Below are 11,336 nucleotides of genomic sequence, written 5' to 3' on the forward strand. Positions count from 1 at the left end.
GTGTCTCTGAATTCAAAGGTATGCGCTTGTTTTTTTTCTCTTGCTCTTTCTCTTGCGGAAATGAAAATCAATTTGTCTCCTGTTCTCTCCTTGCAGACTCGCCTGTTTTGGGGGCACTAGACGGATTCAGATAGGTAAACGAGGAATTGTTGGCTCTCTCCTTGCAGTTCCAGTCCAAACCTAAATGACTCATTTTTTCTTCGCGAACATGGTGGTATTAGGGACTCACTTTACCTTTAAGGCAACTGCCTAATAAAGCACCCACCTCAAGTCCATGCAGCTCACTTGTTTCATTTTTTTTTTTTCCCTTTTTACAAAGGTGTTCTGAATTGGTTTTGTGTGCGCAAAAACAACCCAACCCTGCTATTGCTTCTGGTCCAGATACATTGTTTCCATGCTTCTTCTGTTGTCATTGCACAAATGTAAAAGCCTGCAGTTTCGTGCTTTATTTGAGCTGTAAAAAGTGAGTTCGCAATGTGCTGAGGATGCCGTTGTAATGAATCCATCCAACTGGATATTCATTAAATTATCCACACATTTTGTGTTCCGAGAGCAGAAGAAAGTCATTTGGGTTTGGATTGGAACTGGCAAGGAAGACAGGAACAGACTAATTCTTTCAACCTCTGAATCCTTCGCTGTCCCCCAAATACAGGCTTCATACTGGATCCAACGACCACGAGGGGTGAGTAAATGAAACTGTGTCTCTGAAATTTCGGGGGAACTATTTCATACTGATTCTTAAGTGTATATCAGCTGCTAATTTATCACATCAACCTTTTTAAAACCGTACAACAAGAGAAAATAAGAAATGCTTTTATTAAACTCTAGTACACCTGTGTAGTTGTACGTAAAAGGATAAACTTGTTTAAAAGTTAAAGGACTGTTATGTTCTATTAATTGTGGGAGATTTTGTAACTTTAGCAACCACTTCTCCGATTGCCGTGTTTTTGCGAGACACTATTTGTGAAATGTTTTATTATAAACACTTTGGTATGGGTGACAGTTTTAGCTGGTGCCCCTTGCATCGCAGCCAAATTCCACCACCGATTATTCACACGAACAGAAACTGCATGAGCTTTGTGAGATAAAACAAATTAGGCATGAAATAAATAAGATGTGTTGCACAAAAAAATAATAAGTAAACTGCATTACTCAGCTAGCTATTTAAATTAGAGAACTTTATCGTCCAAAGTCATTACCATTTAAATTTTAAATTTCTTCATATTTCAGACATTCATACATTTAGGGATGGCACTGATCTTAACTTTTCATGGCAGAATCTAATACTCGATTTTGTAATGTATTTTAATTTTTAAGGCAAAGACAAGAAAGAATGAAAATTGAGTGCATGAAGAATATGGGTAGTTGCTTATATTAGCCTATATTGTGATCTAAATTAGACTGGATCATTTCGAAAAACCTGAAGCAAAAACTAAATGGTCCGACTTTAGCTTTTGTGAAATTACGGGCTACATAACAAAATAGCAAACATAGCAGATGGGCTGAATGAAAATGTCAGATTCACTCTCTCTGACAGCAGGTGGCGCTTAAGGAAAAGCAGTGATGCATTGTTTTCCCTTTGTCACCGCTGTAAACACTAAATGTATTATACAGAGGCAAGATGAAAGGAAAATGCCATCTAAACTCTTTCTTAGACATTTTAAGATACAGGTGCATCTCAATAAATTAGAATGTCGTGGAAAAGTTCATTTATTTCAGTTTAATTCAACTATTGTTGTGAAGTGTTTTATTTAATTTATGTATTGTGAAACTGAAGTAGGTTTAAGACGTCTTTAAGTTATTTTAAATTGTGATGATTTTGGCTCACATTTAACAAAAACCCACCAATTTCACTATCTCAACAAATTAGAATATGGTGACATTCCAATCAGCTAATCAACTCAAAACACCTGCAAAGGTTTTCCTGAGCCTTCTCAAAATGGTCTCTCAGTTTGGTTCACTAGGCTACAACAATCATGGGGAAGACTGCTGATCTGACATTTGTGCAGAAGACAAATCATTGACACGCTTCACCAGGAGGATAAGACACAAACATTCATTATACCAAAGAAGCTGGCTGTTCACAGAGTGCTGTATCCAAGCATGTTAACAGAAAGTTGAGTGGAAGGAAAAGTTGGAAGAAAAAGATGCACAACCAACCGAGAGAACCGCAGCCTTATGAGGATCGTCAAGCAAAATCGATTCAAGGATTTGAGTGAACTTCACAAGGAATGGACTGAGGCTGGGGTCAAGGCAGCAAGAGCCACCACACACAGATGTTTCAATGGATTTGGCTACACGTTGTCGTCTTCCTCTTGTTAAGCCACCCTCCTGAAAACCACAGACAACGTCATAAGGTCTTACCTGGGCTAAGGAGAAGAAGAACTGGACTGTTACCCAGTGGTCCACCAGTCCTCCTCTTCAGATGAGAGCAAGTTTTTATTTCATTTTGGAAACAAAGGTCCTAGATTCGGGAGAAAGGGTGGAGAATCTCATAGCCCAAGCTGCTTGAAGTCTAGTGTTGATCGTTTTCCACAGTCTGTGATGATTTGGGGTTCAATGTCCATCTGCTGGTGTTGGTCCCAGTGTGTTTTTTTTTTGAAAACCAAAGTCACTGCAACCCGTTTACAAAGAAAAAATTTTGGTAAGCACTTCATGCTTCCTTCTGCTGACCAGCTTTTTGAAGATGCTGATTTCATTTTCCAGCAGGATTTGGCACCTGCCCACACTGTTGGTTAAATGACCATGGTGTTGGTGTTCTTGACTGGCCAGCAAACTCACCAGACCTGAACCCCAGAGAGAATCTATGGAGTATTGTCAAGAGGAAAATGAGTAACAAGAGACCAAAATGCAGATGAGCTGAAGGACACTGTCAGAGAAACCTGGGCTTTCCACACCACCTCAGCAGTGCCCACAAACTGATCACCTCAATGTCCCGCCGAATTGAGGCAGTAATTAAAGCAAAAGGAGCCCCTACCAAGTATTGAGTACATGTACAGTAATGAACATACATTCCAGAAGGCCAACAATTCACTAAAAATGTTTATTATTAATTAATATTATTGGTCTTATGAAGTATTCTAATTTGTTTGTGATAGTGAATTGGTGGGTTTTTGATTAAATGTGAGCCAAATCATCACAGTTTAAAGAACCAAAACTTAAACTACGTCAGTCTGTGTGCATTGACATTTATTTAACACAGGAGTTTCACAATTTGAGTTGAATTACTGAAATAAATGAACTTTTTCCACAACATTCTAATTTATTGAGATGCACCTGTAAATTCATACTTAATGCATTGGTGAACAATAAGCTTGATCTGCCTGCTATGTATTTTCTTCCTCTTTGGGTTTACCGACACTGAAGTAAAATTTAAAAAAAAAAAAAAACGGTCCATTTCCGAATTTTATGGCCGATGGGTTGATCTGTTCATCTCTGCTCAAATTCAAATATTAAAGTGCTATCTATTTTAGTGGTTTGCCAGCAAATAAGTGAATGTGCTGCATGTTTCAGAGTGAAGCTCTCTCTTGTTCCTAGTGCTGCACTTGAACACATTACTCTTTCACTCTGAAAACTGCAGTGCATAGGTATTTTTATTTTAAATAACTCGCAAGCTTTGCGATATGACTTTGGCATTAAGCCATAATGTGATATTGAATTATGTTTCGAATATATATTGCACCCCTAATTAAAATGAATATCATTTTAAAAAAAGCTTAACTTATTTTGGACGCCCCTAACATTTGCCTATTTTGCCTGTGCAATGGGCTAGCCCTGTATAAAAATGGGTGCTTACGTCACAGAATCCCCAGCTTCTTTGTCTTTAGGAAGCTGCTTGTCTGCTGAGGTGCATGTGTTTTGGTGTGAATGCTTAGAGCCTGACATTATAACAGGGGATGACTTGCATGGGATGTGCATTGTTTGGTTATGGTGAGGAGCACACATAGTCAGTCCTTGAGGGGGCAGACTGCATGCACTGTGAACACTTTACAGTGAAAATGAGGGGATCACAGGCTTAACTTAGATTGACCAACTGAGCAGGCAAAGAGGTCATCGGTTCTAAACTATATCACTGTTTCTCTCACCACTGGCAGAGTGCAACCTCTCTGTCAAAACTTTCCGTTATTACCGGCTCAACACACAGAGGTGTCGAGACATTGGAGGAAATTAGTACTCAGTTCGCTTACACAACCTGGCAACCTCAAACTATTGTACGGTTTTGGGCTTGTTAGCATGGATACGAGGCGATGCCGAGAGTGGAACACACTCTTGAAAAGCTACCTATCCCCCACTCTGCGTCATTGTGGAGGAAGCCTTTCAGCCGTGTAGGTTACATATAGCTAGGTTGGCAAGGCATATGCGGTCGGCAGGTCAGACTGGTGGCATTCCCTGCACACCATGGCAGTGTTTTGCAGTAGGTACTATGCTAGCATGCTCAAAAACCTGCCACCAAACAAATGGCCCATGTCATTGGCTGTTCTATTGCTGTGTGCCCAACCACACAGGGATTAAGAGACGCACAGGGCCTAGCACCAATCATGAATAGGCAGAAGCCCCCCTCCACAAATTTCAGCCGTCCAGGGGATATCTGGTCTGAGGACATGATCTCCTTGTGTGGCCTCAAAGATAAGGAACTGACACTGATCAGGGCGCAGGGTTACTCTGAGGTTACTCCTCTACCTCTGGTGCTTCGGGAAGTAGAATCCTCAGCATTTTTTTTTCACCATCTTCACTCATGGCGATCTCTCAGTTTGGCTGATCCTCCCTCAAATATAAATAAAATTACTATTCAGGTCATTTGGGAGTATGGCAACTACTGCCAAGTGTATTGCAGTGGGTCTTGAACACTATTAAAATGGGGTTACAGTTTGCCTCTTGTCCACCTCGCTTTGACGGCGTACTTGTACTGCTTCCAGTATTAGATCTTAATGCCTGAATGTGCTCTGAGGATATACAGGTTCAAGATGCAAAAGGTTCAAACTCATCATGTCACAATTCCAATCTGAGGATTGGTTTGTCATGACAAATCTAAAGGATGCATATACACAGGAAGTATCTCATGTTTGCTTTCAGGGGTAAAGCATACCAATATTGGTTCTTCCTTTCGGTCTAGCCTTAATCACCACCACACCCTTTACACACTGGCTCCTTCGTGAGTCCAGGGCATCCGTGTACTGAAACATTGACATCTGTCTAGAGCTGAAACAACTAATCGATTTAATCGATTAAAATCGATTATTAAATAGTGTTGTCAACTAATTTAGTATCGATTCGTTGCTAAATAATTTTTATTTGCCGTAAGCGGCTCATTTCGTGCATATTTTTAAATCTGCGGTGACCAAAGTGTGGCAGTAATGAGTCCACCGGAGGTTTTACTCAGCCAGTACAGCAGGAGAAGTAGCGAATAGCCAATAGCTGGCCTCGTTTCTAGGTGTCACGTGCTTCCCGCACAGCGTCTCTGTAGCATTCAGCCGTGATGGGTGAGGCAGGCGGCAGTGGAGTAAGCTCGAGAAAGAAAAAGAAAAAAGCGGAAGATAAAACTAATCGGACGAAGTCATCCAAAGTGTGGGAGCACTTTAATTTGAGCCTTCAAAAAAGAAGAGTAACCTGTAAACTGCGGCTGTTTTCTGCGGCAGGAAACATATCCTCTAAAAAGAGAGCAAGCCTAACTGTTAAGGGCCCTGAACCTTTTGGACATGTTAACCTTTTTGCACTGCAATGCAAAGTTTTTCTCAAATAATGAGTGAATAGTGTTCTGCCTCATTTCCCACAGGTAGTGGAATTCCTGTCAGTTCAGGCATAAGCTGTTTTGTTAACATCTTATCGCTTTATTACAGTTTTGAATTTTGCACTGTTATAAGGACCACTACATATTTAAATCCGATGAAAATCACAGTGTGCAGACTTTTATTTGTGCAGATTCTGCAGTACAATGTTGTTTGCAAATGTTTAGTTGTAAAAGCTGATAACATTGCTTTTTAACAATTAACATTTAAAGCTTTGTCGTTTACCAGTTCATATTTCAGTCTTGCAGCCTAATTATGACTGACTGAGAGAGGTTAATGTTTAAATGTATTTGAAATGCACTTTTTTTTCTAAGTATTCACTGCACTTTTTCACACAGCAGCAGTTTTTGTGTGTGTGTCCATGTTTTTTTCTGGACAACCTTCTGATGGATTTTACTTTAAATTTTACTTTAAAATGTGAGTTCCATTCAGGTTTCATGCCATTGGCACTTTATTCGAAGGATTGTTTACAATTTCACAGCATAAGCTATAAAGCTGTTTCCCAGGTATAAGCTGTGTGTTTACAGGAAAAAATAATAAAATGCAATTTACTGCAATTTTATTCTGTTTTATTCTTATTCTTCGTGAAAAATATGTTCTGAAAGATTCCTTAATAAGCGTTGTTCGGGATGTTTTAAAGTACTTTAGGAGCCCTAAGGACTGCCATGGTGAAAACATTATTTGAAACCTCCTTGTGAAATTTGCAAGAGTATGTATGGGTCAGTGTTTTGATTGCAGAAGAGTTAGACAAAGGATAACTAACACATAATAAAACACAACTCCAGGTATGTTTTTGATGAGGATATGACAATGCAAAATGGTTAAAATCTCTAAAAAGTCTATGTTGAATGATAAAGACCCTTTGTTAATAATTTACTTGGGGAAAAAATTGGCAAAACTAAAATATAAGTACATAAACCGATTCATCGATTAATCGTAAAAATAATCGACCGATTAATCGATTATCAAAATAATCGTTAGTTGCAGCCCTACATCTGGCTGATCCTAGCCTGGTCAGAAGAGCTGGCAGCTTGACATCAAGATGTGATTCCTGCCCACACGGGGTGCTTGGGGCTGAGACTGAACCTCAAGAAAAGTGTGCTATCTCAGAGACAGAGAATCCTTTTCTAGGGGTAATATGAGATTCGACCACAATGCAGACACAGCTGTTTCCTGCATGTGGGATTCAATCTGTGTTGGTATGGACACCATGAAAGTCGTGACATTTGTCAAGTATGGTAACCCACACTCGAAATTGATGCTCTGCATTTAACCCATCCAAGTGCACACACACAGCAGTGAGAAGTGAACACACCGTGAACACACACCCGGAGCAGTGGGCAGCTATATCCAGCGGCCGGGGAGCAACTGGGGGTTCAGTGCCTTGCTCAAGGGCAACTTCAGCTATGGGTATAGAGGGTGTGGAAGATAGCGCTGTTCATTCACAGGTCCCTCCCACCTACAACTCCTGCCAGCACCGAGACTCGAACCTGCGACCTTCTGGTTACAAGTCCAAATCTCTAACTGTTAGGCCACAGCTGCCCCCACAGCTGCCCACAGCTGGCCTAGCCCACCATCAGGCTAGGCCAAGATTATCACATTTAATCAAATTCAGAGACTGCTAGGTTAATGGCTGCAGCAGCCAACATGGTTCCATTGGGTCTACTACACATGAGACCGTTTCAGTCGTTCTGGGTCAAGAGCTGGGGATTTAACCCTCTGAACAACCTGACAAGGGTCATGAGGGTTTCATGCCAAGGGCTTCATACCATTCTTCTATGGAAAAGACCCCGGTTTCTGAGCCAGGGTCTCACTCTTGGGCTGTGCTGCTCACAACGGATGCCTCTCTGTGCTGGCCAGCCCACGGTTTTTTGAGAGGGCCCACATATTTCATGACAAATAAACTGAAATGAGGGCAGTATTTCTAGCAGTGACATTCTTCCACATTTGAGGGGCTACTGTGCATTGGTCTGAACAGACAACACAATGGTGGTCTCTTACATCAATCATCAGGGCGGTCTGCATTCATATCCCCTCTACAGGCAGGCACAGCAGATTCTGTTCTGGGCAGAAAGCTAATTGCTCTCCCTGAAGGTATTTACTAGAGTTGAGCCGGATACTCGGCTGAAACGAGTATCCAGTACGGATAAAGCACTTTTGCCGAGTACAAGTATTATACGAGTAATACGAGTCAATATCTGTGCTCGGATTAAATAAAAATTCTCATTGGGGTTGCTGACCGTGTCTGCGTTCTGTGATAGGCTAGTCACAGTGCCCCTCCCCTACACACATACAGATTTATTGTGTTGCTGTGTCACGCTCTGCTCACTCACACACAGAACACTGAGAAGAGAACAGCTCTCTCTCTCTGTCTCTCCCTCAGTCACTCAGTCACGCGGGTCTTTTCCGTTAACGTTTAGGTGTTCTTCAGCTTCAGGTTTGTTTTATACTTTGGTTTGTAGTACGTACTTATTAACCAGCAGAGTTTTGGTAAACGTGGGGTATGTTTAGACGTGGTGCTTGGTAGAATGCGACTCGCGTTGCGTCTCTGCCTGTCGGAGATTTTTTTTTTCTTTTTTAAATGTCAGCTGGCTCTAACCAGTTTTTTGACTTCACGCACTGAGTAACACTTATTTCTTGCTATATTTCATAAAAAATAAATAAAGGTAGTTGTGGTAAATAAAACTATATTACAAATTAATTAGCTACTCACACGCACACACACACACACACACACACACACACACACACACACAGTCTCTTTCTCCCTCTCTCTGCCGGTCATCTGAGTTTTTTTTTTTTTAAACCATATGCTGGCTGTAACCAGTTTTTTGACTTCACGCACTGACACTTTCTTGCTCTATTTCATAAAAAAAATAAAGGTAGTTGTGGTATAAATAATATTACAAATTAACACACACAAACACACACACAAACACCCCCCCCTCCCCTTCTCCCTCCCTCTCTCATGATCAGTGATACAGAATAATGAGTGATACAGATAGTACTTCAGCTGACACTGCACCACCAGTCAGAGTTTGCTTAACCTTGCAGGACAGTGAGGGTCAAATCAGTGACAATGAAAACAGTGGCAGTAGCACCCACCTTTTCCCCACTGAGACCAATATTGCATTTGGGGATGGAGGTCCTCCTCCACTAAAGATCAAGAGGACTTCTGCAGTATGGAACTCTTTCACTGTTTCTGAAAATGATCCATCCAAAGCCATTTGCAAGCTTTGCAAGTCCAAGCTAAGCAAAGGTAGAGATGCAAAACATTACAACACAACATCTCTACATAACCATCTGCTATGTTCATCACATGAGAAAGCCCACTGTATCAGCCACCTCCTCTCCTCTTCCTTCTTGGGTCACTGGTGTTCAGCTGGGTGCTGCTAAGGGCTCACATTCATCTTTCTCTTCACCAATACTCACTGCATTTGCAGCAAAGCAGCCATTCTCAGCAAACCATCCCCGGTCAAAACAAATTACAGAGATGATTGGTAAAATGATTTGCACTGATCTTGAACCTTTCTCTGTGGTGGAGAGAAGAGGCTTCAAGACACTTGTTGGCTTTTTAGACCCCAAGTATAAGATTACCTTCGAGGCACTATTTCAGTCGAAACTGTAGTGCCTGAGCTGTATGAGGCAATGAGAGGGGAGTTGGTCCAGTCACTTAAGGCAGCTGAAGGAGGTGTCATCAACCTCACTACAGAGCATCTCTGGACCAGCAATCACGAAAGGGACGCACATGCATATCTCTGTCTTACTGGGCACTGGTGTGAACGTGTAGGGGAAGCTTCAGTACAGAGGAAAGCAGGGCTGCTAAATGTTGGTGTGCTGGACATTGAGCACACATCAAACAACATTCTGTGTTGCCTTAAGGAAAAGATGAGAGAGTGGGAAGAGTCTGTTGGTCAGTCTGTCACAATACGGTTTGTTGTTTCAGATAATGCAGCGAACATGGTGAAAGCTTTGACTGAATATGGGCACATCCGTTGCGTATCCCATATGCTTCACTTGGTGGTGATTAAAGCACTGGAGAAGGACAGTGTTGTGACATCCCTTCTCTCCAAAGCCAGGAGCATATCTGGCCATGTTCATCGCTCAAGCAAAGCCAGCAACAGACTACATGAGCTGCAAACACAGTTGAACCTCCCCCAGCACACGCTCATAACAGATGTAAAAACAAGGTGGAACTATACGTTCTACATGCTCCAGTGGCTGGTGGAGCAGCGCAGGGCTGTGCAGATTATGACACAGGAGTCTAACATGGGTAAAGCTCCAACAATCATCTATCCAGATGAGTGGGGGTTAGCATCAGACATGCTCACTGTTCTTTGTTCTTTTGATGAGGTCACACGGGCACTCTCAAAACACAGCGCCTCCATCTCTGGGGTCATCCCCCTCCTGCATGGCCTGTGCTCCATCATCAGGTCACTGCATGCTGGTGAGGAATCTGAGGATGAATCTGATCAGTTCATGGCTGGTGATGATGATCAGGATGCCACAGTGGGGCTGGGCCAAGATGTTGTGGCTGAGTCCAGGGAAAGGTTAGGCACAGCAGCAAGGAATCTGGCAGCCAATCTGAGCAAAGAACTAAAATGGCGTTTTGAACCAATTTTTGCAAACTCCACATTTCTGCTTGCCACTCTCCTTGACCCCAGATATAAGGCCAGCTGTTTTCCAAACAATGTTGATGTGGAGGCACTGAAGAGGACATTACTCCTCAGGATGGAGCTCTGTGACCCTGTGGCTACACCTGCAAGAAACACAGAAGAGACACCTGCCACCAGCAGCACTTCAGTCTTGTCTTTCCTGCAGAAAAAGAAATCGGCTATTCCAATGAGGACACATTTACCATCAGGTGATGTGGAGGCCTACCTGGCAGATGGGGACATCAGCCTTACCGATGACCCAGTGAAATACTGGTCAGGCAAGCTTCAGGGCTGGCCAAATCTTACACGCTTTGCACTGCAGCATCTCAGTTGTCCACTTACAAGTGTCCAGTCTGAGCGTGTTTTTAGCACAGCTGGAAATGTGGTCAGTCCACAGCGTGCAAACTTAGACCCTAACCATGTGGAACAACTGGTCTTGATTAAAGTCAATGCAGATCTGAAAAACAGCGTCGGACTATTTGATCAGTAGAACACAGTCCCCCCCGCCCCCCTCTCTCTCTTTCTCTCTCTCTCTCTGTGTCTCTCTTACTCACTCATTCACTCACACACAATCACACACACACACACACACACACACACATACCTGGTGTGTAAATAATGTGGAAATAAAAATAAAAAAGAACCAAAAAAAAAAATCACACTGATTATAAAAAAATTAAAAGTTAAAAAAAGAAAGTTATGTTGAGATGAAAACTCTTGTTCATTACATTTAACTTAATAATTGCAACCACATGTGTTGTATTCATTGTTGCAAAACTTGTTCTGTATATAGTTCGTTTATTATCATAATCAAAACCATTGATCTGAAGCTCAATGCTGATGCTGTCATGTAAATAGTTTTCTAATCAGCAATAAATATAACAATTTCTGATCA

The sequence above is a fragment of the Cyprinus carpio genome, chromosome A14 (assembly GCF_018340385.1).
Source record: "Cyprinus carpio isolate SPL01 chromosome A14, ASM1834038v1, whole genome shotgun sequence".
NCBI classification, from domain to species: Eukaryota; Metazoa; Chordata; class Actinopteri; order Cypriniformes; family Cyprinidae; genus Cyprinus; species Cyprinus carpio.